The sequence below is a fragment of the Pleurodeles waltl genome, chromosome 9 (genome assembly GCF_031143425.1).
Source record: "Pleurodeles waltl isolate 20211129_DDA chromosome 9, aPleWal1.hap1.20221129, whole genome shotgun sequence".
Taxonomy (NCBI): Eukaryota; Metazoa; Chordata; class Amphibia; order Caudata; family Salamandridae; genus Pleurodeles; species Pleurodeles waltl.
Window position 1 is genome coordinate 746995814 of NC_090448.1, and position 11163 is coordinate 747006976.

An 11163-nucleotide genomic window follows, 5' to 3' on the forward strand; every position below is an offset into this window, starting at 1 on the left:
ATTTTTCGGATTTGAATATTGTAATAAAAATCCTAGGGGTGGTAATAGGGAACTGGCCCTGCGTAGAAGAGAGTCTATATGGATCATGAGATTAGGAGCAGTGGAGTCAGGATTGAATATGGACCATGAAATGGAATATTTCTTAGGAGAATAAAAAAATTAGGGGTCTGACTTTTCAGGAGGATATTGTAACGTACAACCAGAGATGGAAAGTACTGGTGGAAAATCTCCAGTTATCTTATACTTTTATGTTCGATATATATTGTCGAAATGTGAGAGTTGTATGGTTATAGGCTTAGTGTTATTTTATGATATATAGGAGATCAATATTGTAGAGATTTATATATGTCATGTGTTAGAATACACAACAAACTAAGAAATTTTGGTCTAGTTTATATATAGTTTAATCCTTATAGTTATACTTTTCTAGATAATCCTAGTATTAGCAACAATATTAATTAAGGATTAATAGTACCGCGTGGGGGATAGAAACTATCTGTTAGATAACATACATGAGACAATTTACTCAAATATCATAATTAATACAGGTAATAATAAGATCGGATCGATGTGACATGCCGAAAAAAATACACAGCAAGCTCCTTTATAGTCTGTTCTCTATGTCTATAGTATTGAGCACGAAGAGTCCTTTCTTCATGTTTCCTAAATTACGTAAGGACAGCGTATTAGTCCGTTTTCGATTACTATTTAAAGACCGCGAGTTCTTAAACGAGTGATCGGATAGAAATCGGGTTTCGCATATGGAGCGTTAGCGTACTCGCGGCGCAGGAGACAGTTATAGGTAAGGGATTGCTGTAATTACAGTCAATGAGTTTGTTGTAGTATGAGTGGAGTAGATGGAGATCTAATGGATTCATTATAATATTATAGGCAAAGAATCGCACGCGGATTAGGGAGGATACTCAGAATAGCCTGCACGAATCGATTTGAAGAAGTGGTGAGTGATGACAAAATAAGACAGAATAGAAAATGGTTTATAACTACTAGGTACAGAATATTAATTTGTCTATTTATTCACATGGTCCTAGCACACATATACAGAATGGGATACTTGAGAGCAGAATAAAGGAAGATTACAAGGTAACGAAGGAAAGATAAAACTCCCTATGATGGGATCTTCAGATACTAATATTTACATACACCATTTTATACATATTGTTTGGGTGAGAACACTTTGGGAGTATTAGAAATTATGGAAGATTCACTGAAAATGTTGGCACCCCTATGTCATAATATGTAAATATGTAAATATTTAATAGTGTGAGCATGCAGCATGTTATGGATAATGAGAAATCCACCATGGGTGCACAGCATGATTTTATTACGGCATGCTTTCCAATATGGTATTGCTTACACAACTAAGAAGATAACACGCATTACTTTGTAAACGATCACCGGCATGGTTCCCATTGTGAGATAAAAGGATATGATACCCTGGTTAACATTTATCTGTATATGTTACTGACACTATCATTGAGTTATTGATTTGCTAATGATAGGTAATACTATTGTAGGAAGTCCTGAGGAAATCAAGGGGTACACCCCGGATGAAACACGTGTTGACCTGTGACCTATCTGGATAATTACGCAATCCATTGGATGATTGACCTGTGACCTACTTGGATAATTACGTAATCTATTGGATGATTTCTTGAATAAAGACTGATAGACCTGTGACCTATCTGGATAATTATGCAATCCATTGGATGATTGACCTGTGACCTACTTGGATAATTACGTAATCTATTGGATGATTTCTTGAATAAAGACTGATACTGAAGACCTGTATTAACTGGTAGATTTGATGGTTGAATTAGAGACTGAGATTGAGAAAAGGAATCTATATATACTTTGGATCGGACACTTTGATTGGACTGTGGTTCTATATTCCTAAGGATTAGCCTTGGGATTGTATTACAGATATTGTACCTGTTATACTTTACTATAATTGGATATCATAAATACTCACGTGTGCCATTACCTGATGTACATGCTTTAGGTAACAATTTTGTTATCAAGTAAGGCTATTGGGGGGTGAAACCTTTGTACTGGGCACGGTGTAAAATAGAATTCTGTTGGAATATATACATAGATAGGGAAGTAGGAGCGCCACTTTACTCTCAAATCTCACCCCTCTTATATTTAACAGTGGAGAAAGGCATCCACTCCCTCTGTCCTTAGCAGGATGAAGCACTCTGGGCACAAAGCCCCCTCCAGAACCAGTGGAGAAAGGCATCCACTACCTCAGTCCTTGGCAGGATGAAGCACTCTGGGCACAAAGCCCCCTCCAGAACCAGTGGAGAGATACATCCACTACCTCAATCCTTAGCAGGATGAAGCACTCTGGGCACAAAGCCCCCTCCAGAACCAGTGGAGAGATACATCCACTACCTCAGTCCTTGGCAGGATGAAGCACTCTGGGCACAATGCCCCCTCCAAAACCAGTGGAGAAAGGCATCCACTCCCTCTGTCCTTAGCAGGATGAATCACTCTGGGCACAAAGCCCCCTCCAGAATCAGTGGAGAGATACATCCACTACCTCAGTCCTTGGCAGGATGAAGCACTCTGGGCGCAAAGCCCCCTCCAGAACCAGTGGAGAGATACATCCACTACCTCAGTCCTTGGCAGGATGAAGCACTCTGGGCACAAAGCCCCCTCCAAACCAGTGGAGACTGTTATCCACTGGACTGTGGCTTTGAACTCCCCAGGATTGAACAGTGGGCAAACCACTCACTTGTGAGACTTGAGAGACTGTGGCTTTGCACTCCCCATGATTGAACAGTGGGCAAGCCACCCACTGTAGAGACTTGAGAGACTGTGGCTTTGCACCTGCCCAGGAGGCCACTGCCAGCACCATCCCACCTGCCCAGGAGGCCAACGCCAGCACCAGCCCAGCTGCCCAGGAGGCCACCGGCAGCACCAACCCACCTGGCCAGGAGGCCCCCGCCAGCACTAGCCCCACTGGGCCATGAAGGACTGCCAGCAAAAGCCCCGCTGGGCCATGAAGGACCGCCAGCAGCTGAGACCCCGCAATGGAGACCGCCATCTCAAGCACCGCTGCACAGGGCACCGCCATCACAAGCACCGCTGAACAGGGCACCGCCATCTCAAGCACCGCTGAACAGGGCACCGCCATCTCAAGCAACGCTGGCCCATGAGCGGCAGGGGCACTGACGCAACTGAGTCTGTCACGGCGTGAATGATGCACTCTGGGCACCATGCCCCCACCAGAACCAGTGGAGAGATACATCCACTACCTCAGTTCTTAGCAGGATGAAGCACTCTGGGCACAAAGCTCCTTCCAGAACCAGTGGAGAAAGGCATCCACTCCCTCTGTCCTTAGCAGGATGAAGCACTCTGGGCACAAAGCCCCCTCCAGAACCAGTGGAGAAAAGCATCCACTACCTCAGTCCTTGGCAGGATGAAGCACTCTGGGCACAAAGCCCCCTCCAGAACCAGTGGAGAGATACATCCACTACCTCAGTCCTTAGCAGGATGAAGCACTCTGGGCACAAAGCCCCCTCCAGAACCAGTGGAGAGATACATCCACTACCTCAGTCCTTGGCAGGATGAAGCACTCTGGGCACAAAGCCCCCTCCAAAACCAGTGGAGAAAAAAATCCACTCCCTCTGTCCTTAGCAGGATGAATCACTCTGGGCACAAAGCCCCCTCCAGAACCAGTGGAGAGATACATCCACTACCTCAGTCCTTGGCAGGATGAAGCACTCTGGGCACAAAGCCCCCTCCAGAACCAGTGGAGAGATACATCCACTACCTCAGTCCTTGGCAGGATGAAGCACTCTGGGCACAAAGCCCCCTCCAAACCAGTGGAGACTGTTATCCACTGGACTGTGGCTTTGCACTCCCCAGGTTGAACAGTGGGCAACCCACCCACTTGTGAGACTTCAGAGACTGTGGCTTTGCACTCCCCAGGATTGAACAGTGGGCAAACCACTCACTTGTGAGACTTGAGAGACTGTGGCTTTGCACTCCCCAGGATTGAACAGTGGGCAAGCCACCCACTGTAGAGACTTGAGAGACTGTAGCTTTACACTCCCCAGGATTGAACAGTGGGCAACCCACCCACTGTAGAGACTTGAGAGACTGTGACTTTGCACTCCCCAGGATTGCACAGTGGGCAACCCACCCACTGTAGAGACTTGAGAGACTGTGGCTTTGCACTCCCCAGGATGGAACAGTGGGCAAACCACCCACTTGTGAGACTTGGAAGACTGTGGCTTTGCACGCCCCAGGATTGAACAGTGGGCAACCCACCCACTTGTGAGACTTGAGAGACTGTGGCTTTGCACTCCCCAGGATGGAACAGTGGGCATGTGGCACCCTTGTGGATTTGGCGTCGTGCACTCAAGCGGCTGAGGTGCCCCCCATTTTCCTTCCCCCTGAGGTGCCTGTTTAGTTGCTGTCTGATGCCCCTGCAGCGTTCTCTCCGTTATGGTCAGAGATATTGTGTGGGCCTCACCCATACCGTGTGGTCCCAGTGTTCCACGGACTTTCTTAGAGCACTACCTGGACTACTATGCTTGGTATATATTATGTACATGGTGTGTATATATATATTTCTGCCTACTTGCTTTTAATATATTACAATGGTTACACTCATTTTCTATTGTCTTTGCATTCTTCCGAGAGGTTTGGGGGTGTAACTGTGATGTATTGATATGCATTAGTGTGTGTGTTGTAGTGGGTGAGGGTGGGGGTGGGGGTAGTTGCGTGTGTGTGTCATTGTTTTTTCCCTACCCCCCTCCCCCCCTCCCCTGTGTCGTAGGTGCAGTACTCACGTGGTCTTCGTCGCCGGCGTTCGTGCTCCTGGTAGAGGAGCAGGAAGACTATTGCAGGGAGAATTTGGAGTTCCGGGTCCATGGTGTCCTCGTGGAGTGTGTAGAGGTGAGCCTTTTTCCTTCAGGATTCCTGTTTCCGCCGTGTTTTTATCTGCGGTGAATCCGCCCAAGAAAAGGTGGCGGATTGGCCTGTCATAATAGTGTGGGCAGTACATTGTCTCCCATCTGTCTGTTGGCGGTGACCGCCAAGCTGTTTGTTTGTACCACCGTGGCGGTCGGAGTGTTAAAGTGGCTGTCTTTGTTGGCGGTTTCCGCCACGGTCGTAATTGCAAATTTTTTACCGCCAGGGTTGTAATGACCACCTATATCTGCTTTACGACGGTTCAATTGGGCTAATATTCTGTGCCTTTTATAGATAGATCCCATTCCACGCACATTCCAAGTGATAATATTGTAATTACGTGTGGACAACATAATATGTCACTAGTGTGCTGCTCTCCCTCCAGATCCATATATTTCTGCCATGCTCTATGTGTGCTGTTTGCAATACAAGTGTTGATGTCTTAATAACAATACAGTAAACATTTCCTCAAACTGTGTTCAACTCTAGGCAGAGAAGAAACTTTCTCAGCCAAACCATTACATAACAGGAAAGTAACCAGTTTGTAACCATTATGTAAAAACAAGCCTTCGCAATGGGGGTTGTATAGGATGCAAGCTATGTGCGTCTCTCTTGCAATTGACAACTTATCTCGTGTAGTGTACTGATCACAGAGTCCGTTCGTCCGGGCCCACCACTCAATACAGGAGTTGCATTCTCCATAGGAGGTGGGGTCTCATCCACCAGCAAAGGGGTCCACAATTTACCTGTTCACAGTGGCACCCTACTTTTGCTGCTTGCTCTGTCTCTCCTTACCAGCCGCAGATTTGATCTCACAATGAAGTAGTGGTTCATAGCATGTTTTTCCCGTTCTGCATAATTCTCTGGTCTGAACAGGTGACCATCAATGATCCGCGCAACTCTGTCTTTGTCCCTTGGTGACAACTAATCAAGTGATCACGTTTATATAGCAGTCCATTTATAGCTCATGTGCCGTCTGTGGGGTAAACAAAGGGAATAATGCTATACTTCCCTCCGAGTCGGACACTACAGTGCTGTCCACGGAGGAAGCAATGCTGGGAGGAGGAGATCCCTCTCTTTGAACTGAGAATGCTGTTTGCATTGCTGCTCTCTAGCTCTCCAATACTTGCAATGTTGGTCCAGTATTCCTTCGGCGCCATCGAGTTTGTCCTTCCCCGCATGAGAGTCAGGCCGGCTTCAGCGGTAGAGTATCAAACTGTTCCTTGTGGCTTGAGTGTGGGAAGGTCATGTCCAGCCAGTTACGTACCAGTTCAGTTGTTTTTAAAAAATTAGCTTTTTGGTTGTACGTGATACGTAACCAGGCTGTAGGGTGTAGGATAGCCCCTCTGCTCAGAGTAGTTTCTTTACAGCCTGGAAGGAGGCCCTATGCCTCTGGACCGCCAACGTGTAGTCTGGATATAGGGATACCCAAACATTATCTACTATGATGGGGACTGCCTTTTTCACCGCTCGCAGTAGGGCATCATGATCTCTGTAGTTCAACACTCGAGCCACCATGGATCGGGGTGGCGCCCCCGGTGGAGGTCTCCTATTTGGGACTCGGTGCGCTCTCTCTCTCTATCATGAAATGAGTTGATAGCCAGTCGGTCACTATAGTTTTCAGCCATGCCTCCACATATTGTGTGGCATCCCGCCCCTCTTTACCCTCCAGAAGGCCAATTATACAAACGTTATTACGGCATGATCTTCCTTCCGCTTCTTCGATTCTCTCTTGTAGGGCTTCCACTTGTTTCTGTAAATGCTGAACTGCATTTTCGCTGTCTTTTTGGGCAGGCAGGAGGGTGGCAATGCTCGTTTCCATTTGTTTTACTCTGTCCGCCAATTTCTTGTGGTCGTCTTTTAGAATGCCAAGTTCAGTGGTGATAGAACCCAGCCTTTTTTCTATTGCCAACTGTGATTCTCTAATTTCCTTCAGTATGACATCCAATTTATCCATTGGAGGGTCTGTTGGTGTGACCGGTACATAGTTTCCTGGTGTCTGCGTCCCTGCGCTGTCTAGATGATTTTTTTTTTGTGTGGCCCATTTTCATGCATGTGCATAGTTTTTGTAGTCTATTAGGCCACACTCTAGTCCCACTATTTGGTCCAACGGTGGGGGAGAGGCACCCTCAGTGCAGCCCCCGACCCCAGTGTCCCCTCTCCTGGGCCAGTGGCCTCCACAATCACCGGCAAGATGTATTATCTAGTGTGGGGTCCAGGAGTGAATGCAGTCATGCTCACCTCATCGCTTCTCGCCCTGATCTTCAGGCCTCAGGGAGGCTCCAGTAGCCGAGGCCGTTCCATCTCTTGGGCCCTCCATTAATCTCCTCCCTGGTTTTTACTCGCCGCCAAAGCGCCGGGGCCACTCCGCCACGCACCTCCCCGAGATGCAGCCTTCTCAAGCTGCGGCTTTCAGTGTCTTCCACCTCCAGACACGACAGCCCGTCCCCGAACTCAGGCCTTCATGTTGCTCCACTTCATGCTCCTGGGGAAAGAGGGGAGGGTGGGGCACCAGGGAGGGGGCTCAGTGCCACACCCCATGCCCCTCCCGGTCGTCTCCGATCTCAGCGCCGACCCACCTCGATGTTCCTGCCTGTTTCTAGGTGAGGGGAGTCGCCGCCTCCAGGCGTGTCCGGCCCTCCACCAGGCCCATCTCGCCCTGCTGTTTGTTCTCGTCGGCACTGTATCTGACAGGGTCTTATTTTCGCTCCACTTATTGCCTGCCTCATTCATACACGTTTTGCTCCCTTCTCCATGACAGATGGCCCCATTTTATTGCGGATACTTCAGTGCTGGCGGGCCCGGACCAGAAACTCCGCGATCAGATGATCGCCATCTTTGGTGGTTGGCCACGCCCCCTCCTCTAATGTTTTCTATCACTTATTAAGTGAGTATGTCAAGATGATGCATGCGAGAAATTATTATGTATGCACGCAGATTCCTTTATCAGTCAAAGAAGAAGTTACTTATCATAGTTTGCCCCTCACTTATAGGATAGGTTGTAGTCTATTACTAACAAGATTCTATAACCAGGAGTACATCCAATATTTCTACTCCAACTATGACGTGTTTTTGTTTGTCCCCATAATTAAGTACCTGAGTAGAGTAGCTAAGCAGAACAGGGTAGAATTAGCGATAGGATTCTTTGAGCCCACATTAACTTTTGGCACAGCATATGCGCATAAAAATAACTTGACATGCTTGCTTCCACTATTAGAAAAGAGCTTCTTAGATCAGACAGACGACAGGAGAGAGGCATTAAAGGAGAAGTTAGAAAAGGGCTTAGAGAAAACGACTTTTAGAAAAGGTCACCCATTTAGTGAAACAAAAGCACAAGGGAGGTTAGCTTTAGATGTGCAACACATAGGGAAGCTTTGTGTATATAGGCCTAAATCTAGTACTGACACTTTGTTTGTGGGAACGAGTGAATGTAAACATGTGTTCTTGTTTTGGAGTATATGGACATTTATGTTGAAAGGGCAGGACCAAACGATCCCTCATATATATTACATCTGTGGGCCAAATGCTTATTCCCGTCTTCCAAGAGAATGGTATGGCATGTGTTACTTAGGGATAGTTTTCCCAAAGATATTTCAACTTGAGGACGTGGAAAGATTACGGAAAGTTTTGAGTTACATCACATTAAACAAAAGAGAGAGTCTCCTTCTAGTATAGTGGGAGATATTTTTGGAGCAATAATTCCTTCAGTGGGAGTTGTGGTGAACTCTATAAAGATTCCAAAGTTGTCTACTAATGTGGATAACATGTTGACAAATTGCTGTGATCCTAGGCTGCGGTAAGATCTATGACTCTTCAGAACTGCCTTGCATTAGACATTCTTTTAGCAAATGATGGAGGAGTTGCAAAATGCTTAATTCAAAGCATTGCTGTTCATATAATCCTGATAATAGCAAAGAAATTAGAAGCTTACTTAGTAATCTGACTAATGAAAGTGCTGATTTAAAAGAGCTGAAAGAACCAGGTGCTTGGGAGAAAGTTGCCAAAGGTTTTGCTTCAGTGGGAATTAGATCAACAACTTTGGGAAGGGATACTATTGAAAATAATACAAGGAATATTGATTATTGTGATCTGAATAATGGGAGCGTGGGGAATATGTAAATTGTGTTTGTAGGAAAGTACCATCTTGCCTGGCATGTTACCCCCATTTTTACTTGTGTGTCAGTTTATTTTTGCCTGTCTCACTGAGATCCTGCTAGCCAGGAACCCAGTGCTCATAGTTTGTGGCCTAAATGTGTTCCCTGTGTGGTACTTAACTGTGTCACTAAGACTCTGCTAACCAGAATCTCAGTGCTTATGCTCTCTCTGCTTTTAAAATTGTCACTGCAGGCTAGTGACCATTTTTACCAATTCTGATTGGCACACTGGAACACCCTTATAATTCCCTAGTATATGGTACCTAGGTACCCATGGTATTGGGGTTCCAGGAGATCCCTATTGGCTGCAGCATTTCTTTTGTTTCACCCTCTCCCTTTGGAAATAGGTGTTAAGTGCTGGGGAGGAGCAGCCTCTGGAAATGCTTTGAAGGGCACAGATGGTGCACTCCTTGCATAAGCCAGTCTACACCGGTTCAGGGATACCCCAGCCCCTGCTCTGGCGCGAAACTGGACAAAGGAAAGGGTAGTGACAACTCCCCTGTCCATCACCACCCTAGGGGTGGTGGCCAGAGCTCCTCCAGTGTGTCCCAGACCTCTGCCATCTTGAATGCAGAGGTGTGAGGGCACAGTGGAAGCCTCTGAGTGGCCTGTGCCAGCAGGTGACGTCAGAGACCCCTCCTGATAGGTGCTTACCTGGTTAGGTGGCAATCCTCCTCTGAGGGCTATTTAGGGTCTCTCCTGTGGGTTTCTCTTCAGATAACTAATGCAAGAGCTCATCAGAGTTCCTCTGCATCTCTCTCTTCAACTTCTGCCAGGGATCGACCCCTGACTGCTCCAGGATGCCTGCAAATCCGCAACAAAGTAGCAAGACGACTACCAGCAACATTGTAGCGCCTAATCCTACTCGCTTTCTCGACTGTTTCCTGGTGGTGCATGCTCTGAGGGCTGTCTGCCTTCACCCTGCACTGGAAGCCAAGAAGAAATTTCCTGTGGGTCGACGGAATCTTCCCCCTGCCAACGCAGGCACCAAACTTCTGCTTCACCGGTCCTCTGGGTCCCCTCTCATATCAACGAACGTGGTCCCTGGAACACAGGGGCTGGATCCAAGTGACCCCCGAAAGTCCAGTGGTCCATCTGTCCAAATTTGCTGGAGGTAAGTCCTTGTCTCCCACGCCAGACAGTAATCCTGTGTACTGCATGAACTGCAGCTGCTAGGGTTTCTGTGCACTTTTGCAAGGAATCCTTCGTGCACAGCACAGCCCAGGTCCCCAGCACTCCGTCCTGCATTGCACAACTCGCAGAGTTGACCACCGACTTCGTGGGACCCTCCTTTGTAGTGTTGGGATGACCGCCATGCTCAGATTTCTTGAATGCCTGTTTAAGTGCTTCTGCGGGTGCTGCCTGCTTCTGCATGGGCTCTTTGTGCTGCTGAATGCCCCCTCTGTCTCCTCTTCAAAGAGGCGACCTCCTGGTCCTTCCTGGGGCAGGGCAGTACCCATTTTCTTGAACCACGACCTTTGCAGCTATCAATGCTTGTTTGCGATCTTTCTGCATAGAAATCACTCTGCGTCCTCCAGCACGCCATGGGACATCTTCTGTGCAAAGGAGAAGTTCCTGGCAACTTCCATTGTTGCAGAATCTTCAGCTTCTTCCACCTGGAGGCAGCCATTTTGCACCTTCATCTGGGGCTTAGTGGGGTCCTGCCCCCCCTGGACACTTTCGTGACTCTTGGACTTGGTCCCCTTCCTTTACAGGTCCTCAGGTCCAAGAATCTGTCTTCAGTGCTTTGCAGTTAGTTGTGGTCTTTGCAGAATCTCCTACCACGACTTTAGTGTGTTTCTGGGGAAGTAGGGTAACTTTACTCCTACTTTTCAGGGTCTTGAGGTGGGGTATCTTGGACACCCTTAGTGTTTTCTTACACTCCCCGTGACCGTCTACAAACTACACTAGGCCTGGGGTTCCTAAGTGGTTCGCAATCCACTTTTAGAGTATATGGTTTGTGTTGCCCCTAGGCCTTTATCATCCTATTGTATTCTACAGTGTTTGCACTACTTTTCTAACTGTTTACTTACCTGATTTTGGTTTGTGTGTATATTTTGTGTATTTT